This window comes from Ursus arctos, unplaced genomic scaffold (genome assembly GCF_023065955.2).
Source record: "Ursus arctos isolate Adak ecotype North America unplaced genomic scaffold, UrsArc2.0 scaffold_17, whole genome shotgun sequence".
NCBI lineage: Eukaryota > Metazoa > Chordata > Mammalia > Carnivora > Ursidae > Ursus > Ursus arctos.
In genome coordinates, this window is record NW_026622841.1 from 24769787 (window position 1) to 24784250 (window position 14464).

Consider the following 14464-nt stretch of genomic DNA (forward strand, 5'->3'; position numbering starts at 1 on the left):
CGGAGGTATGTCTCACTCATACACGTGTCCACGGAGGTTGACATCATTCCCCTGGGGACCTAGGCAGCAGGACTTGACCCCGTTTGGAGCAGTGCTGGTCACTGCGGCGGTGGAAGGAGAGAGTGGTCAGGACCGTGCACCGGCTGGCCCGGCATCCCCCTGGAACAGACGCACACCATGCCCACTCCCATTTCCTTGCCCTCAGTGAGTCACGTGGAGTCACAGCTCCTTGGGGTGTACGATCCTCCCACAGCCTGGGTGGGAATATATGGAGAGCAGCACTAAGACTCTCCTGGGCAGTATTTGTATTTTAACAGAGGCCAGTCCCTTAAACCACATAAACCCATCTCTCAAGGGGAGATTTCAGGCCGCAGCAAGTAGCCGGCTAAGGGGAGCAATCTTGAGGCTCTCTGTAGATCCCCGCAGCTCCTGCCTTAGAGTAACCTCTGCGGGACCCCACCAAGAACCGCCCCTCGACGGCAATGTGCCCTCATCCTTCTGAGTGCGGGTGGCAGGTACTCCTCTGGCCACACCCAGGTGGGGGGTTTGCACGCCAGGTGACAGGCTGTCGCTCCTCTGTTTCCTTTGAAGCAGATACGCAAAGAGCTCAGAGCAGCTCAGCCTTGCCAAAGTGAAGGGTGGTGGCCCCGTCCTCAGCGCTGTCCACAGGCCTGTGCAGGGGACCCACGTGGGGCTAAGAATGTGGGACCCTCCCTGTGAACTAGTCTTCTCTCCCTCTCAGGGAGGACACCAGGTCTTCTATTTTGTCCTGAGTCAAAGAGACCTAGATTTGAAATCAGCTTTGGCCACTGTTTAGCTGGGCAACCCTGGCTTCTTCATTTTTCGGAGCCTGGGCTCCTCATCTATAAAATGGAGATGGCAGCCCTTACCTTACAGGGTTGCCATGGGGATGAGATGATCCGAATGACCACACCGCTTACTAGCTGTGTGACCTCGGGTAAGTTACTTAACCGCTCTGTGCTTCTGTTCTTATCTCCTGGGTTGTCTTGTGAAGCTTTAGGGAGTGAATGTTCGTGAAGAGCACACAGCAGGGCCCTGGATATCCTGAGTATCACTTGCGTGTGGGCTGGCACTACCAGGCGTGTGAACTGGCTGACAGGCAGAAGGCCTCAGATACGTGGGAATCCTCCACTCTCCTCCGCCGTGCCCACAGCTTCAGCGGAACGAGTCTGTTTTCTCCGAAAACCACAGGATTCCAGGCAGCCCACTTATCTAGTTGAAGTGGCCTTGCTTCACCTTCAGGCGCCAGAAAAATAAAGTGACAGAGACACCTAGTGGGAGCTGGTGGCGGAGGCTCAAGCAGGTCCGAGCCCGCGACTTAGGACAGGCCGGGGCCTGGGGGGCGGCACAGCCCTGATCCCTGTCCCGCCCTGGGGACCACAGGGTGCGCGGGGGTCAGGCTGGCCCAGCCTGCAGCACTCGGAAGCCCTGCTTCCCGCCCTGTGGCTGGCCTTGTCACTGGGGTTCGACAGTGCCACCACGCCAGCTCCCGCTGTTGGCCCGTCTCATCAGGTGGCGGTGAGGGACCCCGGGACAAAAGACCTTGGGGGAGCTGGCAGAAAACAGACCGACTCAGCACTTTTTCACTGTGTGATCTTGAACGAGTCATTTTTTAAAAGAGATTTTATTTATTTATTGGAGAGAGAGAGAACGAGTCGGGGAGAGGCAGAGGGAAAGGGAGAAGCAGACTCCCCACTGAGCAGGGAGCCCAATGCGGGACTTGATCTCAGGACCCTGAGATCATGACCTGAGCCGAAGGCAGACGCTCAACCAACTGAGCCACCCGGGTGCCCCTTGAATGAGTCATTTAGTGTGTTTGCGCTCCAGGTCCCTGGTTTGCAAAATGGAGTTAGTAACGCTCTCGGGATCTTGTCGGGGTGGTTTCAAACAATGGCTGTGGGAAGTCAAGCTCCGTGTTGGCACACAGAGAGCACGAGAAATGGTTAGGTACAGTTAGGGCTGTCGTTCGATGGTAGACGAGTGTACATGAAGTAATTCGCGAATAAATGTACAGAACATTGGAGCAGGTGGAAGCCGCCATAGCTTCGAGCAGCCCAGAGAAGCTCTTGGGAGAGCCGCAGTGCTTAGGGAGGGGAGGGAGACAGAATCCCTTAGAAGCCTTCGGAGGCGGTAACAAGACCATCCTCCCACTGGCTGAAACTACTCCGAGGCTTTATTGGCTCAAATAACTCAGAAAGACTTGATCCAGCAGCTTGATGATTTCACCAAGGACCAGTCTCTTTTTGTAAAAAAAAAAATTATGGTGCTATAAAACATACTAAAAGATCGAGAAAACAACATTCATCTTAGGGAATGAAATAATAAATATAGTCGAAGCTTCCTGGCCCTTTCCAACTACATTTCCCTTCACACTCTACCCCGCGAAGGGAACGACTCTCCTAAATTTGGTGTTTATCCTTCCCATGCATGCATTTGCATGATTACTAGACACGTATGTATTCCTAAACAACATATGGTAGAATTGCATAGTTTAAAACTTTATATAAATATATCATAGAGTGTGTATCCTTCTGAAACTTGTGTTTTTTCCCACGTAATGTTAGCTTTTTGAGATGTTCCTGTCGATGGGCGTAGGACTAGCGTAGTTTCACTGCTCTGTAATATTCCATCATAGGAATATACCACAACGTGTCCATCCATTCTCCTCTTGGAATTTCTTGTTATTATAAACAAAACACGCATGAATGTGTTTGAGATCTAGATGTAGCTATATGGTTTCTCTTTTTATCTTAGTTTGGTATCTTTGTATACATAGGAGTTTAAAAAACTTTTTTAGGGGGTAGGATGGGTAAATATTTTTGTTTATGATTTATGCTTTCAAAACTTTTGACCTTCTCTACCCCAAATTCATAAAAATATTTTATATCTTATTTAAAAGTGAAAGGATGTAGGTCTTTAATGCAACTGGAATAGATTTCATGTATGGTGTGAGGCTGGGATTCACTTTTATTTTTTTCATACCAACAAGGAATAAACGATATAGTACGCTGCATAGACGGGGCCGGCTTTCCCTGCTAGTTTACAATGCCACCTAGGTTGAAAAACAGGTTCCATGCATGTCTGGATCTTATTTGGGCCTTTTATTCTTTCCCATTGTTTGACTTTTTTCTGTTATTGCATCGATACCCCAGTATTTTAATTAATTCATACTATATTTTGATAGCTTCTAGATCATACCTTATTCATCTTCAAAATTGTTTCTGTTATTATTGCCTCTTTGCTCTTTCTAATGAATTCCTTGGGAATTTCAGTTTGTTGAGTTCCATGAAAAACTGTACTGAAATTTGAAGGGAATTACATTGAATTTATAGAACTGACATATCTGAGACATTCTACTCATGAAAATGGTATCTTTCTCCACTTATGCAAGTCTTCTTTAAAAATATTACAGATTTTTATAAACTGCGCCCTAAAGTTGTTGCATGTCTTTCGTTAGATTTATTCAGTTACTTTTTCAAAAAGATAAATCATGTCTCTTTCTTATACTATATTTTATTTTATTTTATTAAAGATTTTATTTATTTATTTGACAGAGAGAGATGGCCAGCAAGAGCGGGAACAGAAGCAGGGGGAGTGGGAGAGGAAGCAGCAGGCTCCCAGCAGAGGAGCCTGATGTGGGGCCCGATCCCAGAACGCCGGGATCACGCCCTGAGCCGTAGGCAGACACTTAACAACTGAGGCACCCAGGCGCCCCCCTTACACTACATTTTAAAAAACATTTTGTTGCTTGCGTGTAAGAAAACAATTGGTTTTGCATATTGGTGTCATAGCAACATTTCTGAGTTCTCAGTAATTCAATACCTAGTTTGTATATTCTATTGTTTGTTTGGGTTTTTTTAAGTAGGCTCCACGCCCATTGTGGAGCCCGGCGTGGGGCTAGAACTCACCACCCTGCGATCAAGACCAGAGCTGAGATCAAGAGCCAGACGGTCAACTGACTAAGCCACCCAGGCGCCCCTCTTCTATTGGGTTTTCTATATCATCTGCAAATAATTACACTTTTGCTTCTTCCCTTCCAGTACTTATACCTGTAGTCACTTATTTTTTCTTTTTGCAGTGAATAAAAGTGGTACTAGTAGGATCCTTGTCTTGTTCTTGATTCTACAGGGAACACTTCTAATGTTTTGCGATTAAAAATCTTTGGTGTAGATTTTTGCTGGATACTTTTTTAAAAATCATGGTAAGGAAGTTTGCTATGAAATTTAAAATGTTTTCTTGGTCAGGAGCCTGGATGTATATGGCTTAGGTCAGTCCTCTACTTAGGGTTTTTATAAGGTGGCAATTAATGTGCCAGCAGGACCAGGCTCCCCTAGGGAAGCATCCGCTGTCCCGTTTGCGTGGTTGTGAGTGGCATTCAGTGCCTTACAACTGTAGTTTGGCAGCTGGATTCTTACCAGTCAGCAAGGGGAGAGAGAGTCTGCCAGCAAGATGCAGTCTTACGTAACGTAAATAAATCACCGGAGTAACATCCGTCACTTTTGACGTCTTTAATTGGTTAGAACCAAGTTACAGGTAGCACCCACACTCAAGGACAGGGAACTACACAAAGGCGGAAACACGAGGGACCTCTTCAGAGTATGTTTGCCATAGTGTCGCCGATGGTTCACGTCCCCTCGTGGCCAAAATGTATTTACTCCCCACCAAGGACCTTCAGAGTCTTGTCCCATTATAGCGTAAGCTCCAAGTCCCAAATGTCATTATCCTAATCAGATCCATATGTGAATTAGGCTGGAAGAGGGTCCTGGGGTGTAGTTTGGTTAAGTACATCTTCTGTGGATGTGTGAAACTAAAGAGACAAATTGCCTGCCCTCAACACACCTAGTATGCACTGGCAGGACAGGCAAGGGGTAGTAACTACTGACATGTTTATTCAAAAAGAGCAAAAATGGAAGGTACAAAGGAATCACTAGCCTATAGCAGGTCTGAAATCCAGATGCTTCATGGTATGTGGTGATGTTATTACCCTGACAGGTGTGTGCTTATGTATTCTTGTGTTTCCTAGAATATTCTAAGTTAGTAGGAGTGGGGTTTATGTAATGCATTTTTATTTTATTATATTTTTTAAAGATTTATTTATTTATTTTAAAGTGAGTGTGTGCATGAGTGAGGGGAGGGGCAGAGAGAGAATCTGTCAAGCAGACTCCCCGCTGAGTGCAGAGCCTGACTCAGGGCCTGATCCTACAACCCATGAGATCATGACCTGAGTCAAAATCAAGAGTTGGTCGCTCACCTGACCATTTCTATGTATTATGCATTTTTATATATTAATGCTGTTCTCAGGAGTCTACTTCTTTCACTACCTGCCTTTGGTCATACCTGTTATAATCCTGTGATTTCATTATTGTATAATAAGTTATCATTTTGAAACCTCAAAGTTTTCTTCGCATCTTACAGAAACACAAGAAGAAGGTAGCCTTTGTTGTTTTGCGGTATGTTTAAACTTTTCTAAATTTTTAAATGTTACATAACACTCATTATTTTACAAGTTATATTTTCTTCTAAAATCAAAGACAGTGTGCTTACAATGTATTTTCCTATATTTAAGAATGGATCATTGGCTTAAAAACAGGGATTAGAAGACTTCCTTTTTCCTTCCTTCCTTCCTTCCTTCCTTCCTTCCTTCCTTCCTTCCTTCCTAGAAAACTTCCCTTTTAAATTCACAGCTGCACTGTCTACCTTGAAAGAAGCTGAAAAAGATGAAACTGATATCAGAGAATCCACTGGTTCATGGAAGAGAGGAATATATTCCAAAGAAATACTAGGTGAAGTTGTACATAAAAAACCAAAATAGGAAAACTTTCATTTCTTCACCTTCATCGATATTTATCATTTACTGTGTCTTAGGCAACAGAACCTTTTTGAATGCTGTTATGGCATCAGGTCACTTGGGGCACAATTTCAATACTCGCCCTTCAGAGTTTATTTTTTTATTTTTTAAAGATTTTATTTATTTATTTGACAGCCAGCGAGAGAGGGAACACAAGCACGGGGAGTGGGAGAGAAAGAAGCAGGCTCCTAGCAGAGGAGCCTGATGTGGGGCTCGATCCCAGAGCGCCAGGACCATGCCCTGAGCCGAAGGCAGACGCTTAACGACAGGCGCCCCCGCCCTTCAGAGTTTCAGGGAAAAGAAATGGACTATTTCACACGCAGACATGATAAAGTTGTGAGGGGCCCAACGTGTTTGTTACAGTTTTTCAAACTAGGATCAAACGAACCACTGAAGCGTCCTACAGGGTCAGTATAGGACCAACGTGGCGTTGGGTGAAGAAACAGTAGCTGGAAGGCTATTCAAGCGCCGTATCGCTGACGTTGCTGCACGTGGGGCCAGCCAGGGAGAGGAATCGCGGCAGGTTCTCTTCCGGCGCTACCATAACTCGCCAAGTCCAGGAGTTAGCTGTAAGCGGGAAGTCTGAGTTACTACCTCGTCTGTAGTTTCCACTGGGAACTAGGGTGAGAAAAGATTCTTCCGCAAGCCCAGGCCATTGCACACCTGCTTCCTCATTTGGCCCTTATGATCCAACAGATACATGATACCGTGGCAAACAGGGATGCTCCTTGAAGTTTCTGGAAACTACCAATAGGAGAATCACCGCAGAGACCGCTAGGATTTTTGAGCAAGTCTATGTACGTCTGCAGATTCTTGCTTTGAGAAAGAGCCTCTGGTTTGCTGTTTGGCCTCGGTAGAGACTAAATGCGTAACCAAGAGACAACGATCTATTATCATACAGAAGTCGTGTACAAGATCTCAGGCTCACATGGGTCCAGAAGATACAAAGAGTTGCATGAGCTCATAGCTCAGCCCTCTTCAATTCTATTGCATTGTTTCTTCTCCTTCAGTCTACGACTACGGCCTCATGGGGAAGTTCCTCATAGTCAACGGAAGGGGAAGAAAAAACTCAACCAGTTTTACTAATGAATCTATAGGCATTATAGCCCCACTTATAGACGACAGCGGTGAAGGGAAATCTCCCAGGGGCAGAACTTTGAGTAGTAGGTTTGATTATACACTTTGGAGCGAGACATGTCCACGGATATGGATCTATGGTTGCAAATGATTTGGTCAGATGGTCGGGGACTTGGGAAGAACAGGACTGGAGGACCGGTGACAAGGAGATTTGAGAAGGCTGTTTGCATAGGCCTCTCGGAAAGGGCTGAGACTGTGAACATGTTTGTCTCCCAGGCGACTGCTCATCCAAACACACGCTTTGCAGAGGTTTTCGATAATCAGGTGGACCAAACGAATGTTCTATGAACATCGGTCCACCTCTCTCCCCACTTGCACAATAGACTTGTGAATAAAGTGGTCAAGGTGTCAGGTCTGGGGGCTTGACGTGGCCCAACAGTATGGATTTCTCCTTACCAAGGCTGACCTAGTCATGGCTACCACTGAATGCTTTGCCAACAGCAACCAACAGCAGAAACCAGCCCCAGCCCCCGATATGAGACCATTCCCCCAGGAGTCCAGACACTCACCTAGCGGCAAATTGACTACATTGGACCTCTTCTATCATGGAATAGGGCAGGGATTTGTCCTCACTGGAATAGATACATGTTCTCAAAGTGGATTTGCCTTCCCTGCTTATAGTGTTTCTGCCTGCCTCACTGTGTGGGCTCACAGAACGCCTTATCTGTTGTCAAGGCGTTGTGATCGAGGAATGTATTTCTCTGAAAAGAAAGTACAGCAATATATATATATATATATATATATATATATATATATATATATAAAATTTATTTATTTATAAGGAATTAGCTCATGAGATTATGGAGGCTGAGAAGTCCCAAGATCTGATACCAGCAAACTGCAGACCCAGGAGAGCAAATGGCATAGTTTGAGTCCAAGTCCAAAGACCGAGAACCAGGATCGCCAGTGGTCTTCTCTCTCTCTTTTATTTATTTTATTTTATTTTATTTTATTTTATTTTATTTTTTTATCTCTATTAGAGAGAGAGAGCACAAGCAGAGGGGAGGGGAAGAGGGAAAAGCAGGCTCCCCGCTGAGCAGGGAGCCCGATGCGGGGCTCCCTCCCAGGACCCTGGGCTCATGACCTGAGCTAAAGGCAGACGCTTAACTGACTGAGCCACCCAGGCGTGCCCCCTCCCTTGACTCTCTTTAACCGCTGAATCATTTATTTGGACAAAACAAAAACGTCCCCATATTGTTTTATTTTATACAGAGAGTAGAACATTTCAAATATATTAGTTTTTCTCTTTTTCAACAGAATTCATTTCAGTTTGGTGCCAGAACTGTTCCTCATTTTAGGATTCACACTTTCGTAGCACGTGTGCAGCAGGACAGCCCACAGCGCGCCCTTGAGCCTCCGGTGAGTCACCCCAACATGCAGCAAAACCCTCTGCCTCCCCCCACCACGTCCTTCTGTCCAAGCCCCTTCGGGCCCTGTTTGTACAAGCGTCTGTCAGCAACCTCACCGGTACCTCCTTGAGTCAGAAATCTGCTGTCTCCGTCATCTTTTTCGTGAACTTTGATGAATCTGTGAACTACTGGAATGACTTGTCCTTGGACTTTAAAAACAACAGTTTCACCAGCTCGACTGGGTTTTCCTGGAACTTTGTTAGGCTCTCTTCTGGGGCCACGGTCCATGTGAACTCGCCTGAAATAGACTTGCGGGGGGCAGCTTCTCTGGGGCAGGACCTCAGGAGCAGGAAGGAGGGATTGGGACAGTGGGACAGGCAGGGAAAAAGGACCAAGGGAGGATGTGCCATCAAGACGTGGGCAATGGGGACTTGCTCTGCCGCGATCTCTGCCAGCGGACAGGGGGCTGGAGGACAAGGAGGCTGGAGGCTTCCTTTGCTTGAGGGCCGCCCCTGGGGGCATCAGCCTCCCTGCGCTTCTGGGCTGCACTTACCCGGGAGCTGAGAGGTTCTAAAAGAGCGCCAGGGCAGAAAGCAGGAAGAGGCCAGGTGCCCCGTGGAGGAGGCCCTGCAGGGTGGGCTGGGTCTGGGCTCTCGGGGACCTGGGTCTGCTGTCCCTCGAACTGAAACTGGAGGTGGCCAAGGGCACAGGAAGCAAGCTCTAAGGGCACCCACTTGGCTCTGCTGCTGCTTGTTTCGTGTTAATCTTTCTGAAGGTAATTTAGTGTGGAGCTGGGCTGGGTTTGCCTTTTCCCTCGGGTTTAGAGCAGCGGCTTCTCCAGGCCTGGAGGAGGGCGAGCTGCGGTTGGGGGCGAGCAGGGGCTAGGGCGTTTTCCCCAGCTCAAGGCTCAGCGCAGCTCGGTCTCTGCAGCCACTTCTTGGTCGCTGAGCCACCAGTCTGGTGCCAGGAGATTTCCTGTTCCAGCCCCCACCCCCTGGCCGCAGCGACAGACAGGCTGCGCTTCCCAGCATGCTCTCTGGTCCACCTGCTGCGCGCCCGCGCCCGTGTTTTCTGAGACCAGCTTCCTCTAGCCCCTCCCACCACCCAAACTTTCTCTTTCACTTTACTCAGAGGGTCCCTGCCCTGCTCAGTTTGGTTTCTGTTTCCAGTAATTCCCCTCAAAGCCACGCTCCTTTCCGCTGGAATGAAATTGTTTGCTGGTCTTTGCTGAGACTCCCAAGGACTTACACGCCCTCCCCCACCTCGACCCACACTTCCTGCGGGTGCGCGCAGATCAGCTGGCCCGGTTGCTGCTCAGGATAGCGTCTTCCTCTTGTGGAGGTGAGCATTTGTTGGGGGGGAGCAGATTTTCATTTTTGTGGCCATGTCCTGTTGTGGCTGATTTGATGCGTTTGTCCATATCCCGGAGTTTGATAGATTTCCTGTCTCCTAGTCTGGTGGAAGAGGTTATATATAGGCTTTTTGTTATTTGTTTGGTTCTGTTTAGGAAAGAGAGAACAGGGGATTCCCTCAGGAGTTCACATTGTCTTAATTGATGGAAATTTCATGACTGTCGTGGAATCGATGAAGGGCCTCCCTAAAGCCCCAAGTTTCCTGTAACAGATTGGAAACCACGGATCTCTCTAAACTCCTCGCTTTACAAATGAGGCAATGGAGCCCGAAGAAATGAAAGGAACATACACCAAAGCACACACAGAATGGAAGACCTGAGGGGGAGCGCCCCCAATTTGGCACCTAGAATAGTACCCTTTTCTATCACAAGGACCTGCCCTCTGGATCTTAACAGGAATGTGCTTACCAGTTCAACAAAGTGCTTCCCAAGTGCTTTCAAGATGCTCTCTGAAAAGCAGGTTATGGTGCTCAAGTCATTTTGGAAACACCAGCCTCTAATTCTCTTCAGCTGACTCTCACAGCATGTTAGTGTACTTAAGGCTCTGAGAAGTCCCGCAGTATAGAAAACTACTTATCTTTGCAGAATACAAATTTTCCAAATTTTTAAAATCTACTTTTCTTAGATCTACTTATATTCTGCTTTGAAGTCCAAAAAAGCCTTCTTTCAAGGAGTGAATGTCTGTGGAGGGATGGAGAGTGGGCTGGAGAGGACTGAGGCATTATCCCAGCAGGTGCAAGACTTTAAGCGTCCTCACCTGTACCACTTTCTTCAAGGAGGAGGTTGGCCAGCCTCTCTGGTCGGTGCAGGGATGAGGCATGAAGGAGATGGAAGAGGGGAAAGAGGCATGGTAGAGGTGAATGGTGCAGACTTCAGACTGCCCAGTGGAATTCTGTACCTTTTGTACTTTCTGGGGGCGGAGGAGCCTGCAGCAGCCCGGATGTGGCCCGTGGTCTGGAGCCAGGAGAGACTTCTTAGCTTACTCTCTCATCGTTTTGCCTCCTTCCTCTCATCTGAGCTCACTTCCAAATCCTGTGGTTTTCTCCCCATTGATATGTTTGCTCCTCTCCACTCCTGCCGACCCCTCTCTTCACCTCCCTCATCTGCGTCCGGGCAGAGTTCCCCTGGTCTTCCTTAAGAGAGAGAGAGAGAGAGAGAGAGAGAGAGAGAGAGAGAGAGAGTGTGTGTGTGTGTGTGTGTGTGTGTGTCACAGGAGGACGTCTCAGTGCTCCATCCATTTCGTCTTTCCCCTAACGCCGAGTCGACAGACCCGATTACGCTCGCAACCACCAGAGGGCGCAGTGATCATGGAAGTTGAAAGAACACAAACACTCCTGTTTAACATTTGAATCTAAGCAGTGCAGAGTGGAATATGGTAGCTTCGGTCACCGTTTGTGACCACTTCATCAGCTTTGTTCCAGATGCAGTCACATTCTGTTTTAACAACTCAGGGTCACACGATTTCAGATATGCCTGGGCCTCACCCCAGCCCTTCCAAATACGTGCAGGCAAAGAGTGTTCGGGGAAGGTTTTCAGAAATGTGCGTTCCACTGGGGGCTCCTTTATAATGACAAGATGGCCATTTGGCCACAGCACAAAGCAGGGCTGAGGACGACAGGCTGTGCGCTAGGACTGCTCTGGGCTGGGCTCCTGGCTCTGATGTTCTTTACCACGTGAATCCGTGACTTAGTAATAATGAGAATGGATGTTCATGGAGCACCTAGGATGCCAGCAAATTTGCCTGGCACGTGATAAATGTTATCTCTCATCCTCGTGATAAACTTGCAAGACAGGTGTTCTCATTGAACAGATAGAAAAGTCGATGCACAGTGATGTTGAATGATGAGCCCCGAGTTACACAGCCTGCAAGGGGCTGAGCCACGGATCTGTCTCTCTGTGTGCTGAGCTGCAAGCTGGGTGATTTCCCGTGACTTGTACTTCTCTTACCATTTGATGTTTTGGTCTCTGTCCATTTTTCATAATGAAATTCACACAATTCTTCCTGTTTTCTTCAGGCTAGGCTACCTGTTGTAACAAATAGTCCCAAACTCTCAGTGGCTCAACAAGCTAAAAGCCTTTACCACTCAGGTCCAAGTCTACTGCAAGTCAGACGGGGGCCTGTCTCTACACAGTCGTTCAGGGACCGGGCGCCTCCATCCGAGGGAGCTGCTGTCTTCAGAATGCGGCCTTGGAGGTCTCCACAGGTCACATACGCGATGGAGGCTCACACCAAGAGATCTGGGTGCGCCAGACCCGGACGCAGCCCACGCCATTTTCCATTTGTCTGAACGAGATCAGTTGGTCCTAATCTAACTTCAGGGGGAGCTGGGAAATACGGTTTAGTCCTGTGCCCGGGAAGAAGAGAAAATGGATACTGTGAGCACTGTCTGTCTCACCTCTCACTCTCACGAGATCGGAGTGAGGATGAAATGAAATAGATTCTGTCAGGGTGCTCTACCCAGGTGAGAGGCTACGGTGCCTTACATCTGCAAGGAAGGGGCTGGAAGAGAGATTGCAGCGGGCATGTATCTGAATAAGGACTGTGATGGTCCATTGAGAGCCTGCCCTGTGGCCTGGACTGAGGACAGGGGCAAGGAGACTGGAGGGGCTTCACTGGTCTTCCTGAACTCATGTGAGTCTTTCATTCTCTGAATCATATGTTTCTTTCCAACATCCATCCATTCATTCATTCATTCTCCAGGAAATTGTTCAATGCTTTGAGTACCGTGGCACCTGCTGATGTGTGTGATACGTGTAATGCTTTACCCTGAAGAAAATCCTCTTCTGGAGCTGGTGTCAGTTTTAGGAAGGATGAGTTGCCACTTGCTCCAAAGTGAAAGCAGTCTCTTGTAATTGACCTGCCCCGCGTGGCTTGCTGGTCTACGTGACGAGGGACGTCGCTTCAAGGACTCAGCACTGGTCTTGTGGCAGGTTGGACAATCAGCAATCCCAAATGAGCCAGCCTTGGGGATAGGGAGCCCCTGTTTTTGGACTTTTGTGTAACCTACATCCTTGTCACTTTGACCCCTCTGTTCACAGACACGCTGAACAAATACCGAGGCATCTGAAGAGAGAGGTTGGGCAACAGGCTGAGGATGGGCCATCCTGTCCAGCTGCTCGCTGCCAGCCCCAGGTGGGTAGATGCTCTCGGGCACTAATATGAGACCTAAAGATGCGTCCACAGGCTTGGGGACCCACGTCCAAGATCCCTCCACCTGTCTCTTCCCCAGGTTTCCCTGTCTCTGATCCTCCACTCTGTTCCTTCCAGACCCTTGACAATTGGCCAAGCCATCCAGATACTGCAAAGAAGGCAGTGCGCAGCTATGCCTCAGGTTTCCAGTCCCTCCGCCTGAAGTGGAGGGCCAGGTGCCCTGGTTCCAGCTTGCTTCCCTGGGAGAATCACCTCCTACTCTGACCTTTACGGGCCTCTCTGGATCTGGGCAGCCATGCAGCCGCAATCCTCTTCTTGAACCAAGTCCGAGTTTCAGTGAGGCAGAGGGCGCCCCTGAGGAGGCTGTGGGTATGGACTGAGGGAGCGTCAGTATGTGGCAGAAATAAGTGAAGTGAGAGTCCAGGTAGCTCTTTATATAATTCACTGCATCTTTCTGGATCTGCTAAAGTCTACAGCCAAATATACCACTTCTCTTGCACGCTAGGTTGCTGGTGTGTATGTCCAGACTTAAGTCTTCGTACGTTAGGTAACAACCCAGCTCACGATGGGAACTCAGATTGCAGAGGAAGGTGGTGTCTCGCGGTCAGCTCCGAGGCTCAGTCAGGGTTCAGGATTATGCCGGGAGCTGCTTTTCAGACAGTATGGATCCCTACCACATCGCATGGCCTTGTTCTAGAATCTGTGGGCTCTGGGCTGTGACCTTTCTATCGAGGACTGCACACTCTTACCCAGGGCAGGTATACCTAAAGCACCTTTTGATCCTTTGGTCACATGGCCCAAGAAACAGAGCGCTTGGAACCACGACTTGGACTTGCTGCCCATTCAAAACTGGTGGTTTTCTGAGTCATCAGAGAAATGGAACAGAAGTTTAGACTATGTTGCCTTCAAAACCCGAAGAAACTCGCAGGCATTATGCCTCTATCCTAGTGATCTGAGATGCAAGGTGCTGTGACTTAGTCTTTACCTGCGGGGGGTGTCCCCACCTATCCCAGACAGGTGGAACTCTATAAAGCTCACTGATGTGGCATGCTTCCGTATCTTTACGGAGCCGATCTCCCACTTTCTCCCACGCACGTGTCTCAGTGCACTTGGGCTAGTTGCCAGGTCCTGTTCACCTGTTCCAAATAGCGTGATGTCACCAATACAGTGGATCAGCGTGGTGCTCTGCTATGTCATGACAGCGAGCAAGAGAGAGAACACAGCCCCGAGGCAAGACAGTCAGCGTGTACCGCTGTCCTTGTTAATTAAAGATAAACTTCCTCTGATTCTTGCTGCTGATAGATTGCCAGGCACTGTGTTGATCTGCCCCAGTCCAGACCCGTATTCAGACCAGCAGCTGAAAATGGAGTTAATCTTACAGTAGTGCGCCGTCGGGGGTGAATTGGATGAGGATGTAATACACCGTCCTCATCTTTCAAATCTTTGAGGGTGGTACTGATCTCTGAAATTCTTCTGATTCATCTTGAGGGCTGCCGTGGGAGACAAGGATGTATCAGGCCCTCCCTACCGTAGTGACCCTTAGAGCA

General features: G+C 48.2%; 1 long non-coding RNA gene across 6 annotated transcripts in view; it reads left to right on the plus strand.

The window, feature by feature from the left end:
• The first annotated feature begins 7804 nt into the window (after positions 1 to 7804).
• LOC113253397 (uncharacterized) overlaps positions 7805 to 14464 on the plus strand; it is a 28752-nt gene continuing 22092 nt past the window's right edge. For 4 of the 6 annotated variants that reach the window (XR_007189908.2, XR_007189910.2, XR_008959698.1 and 1 more), the window contains exons 1-2: positions 8372 to 9696; positions 12806 to 12899. This is a non-coding gene — a long non-coding RNA (uncharacterized LOC113253397). The other 2 variants (XR_007189912.2, XR_007189909.2) reach the window with 2 other exon arrangements.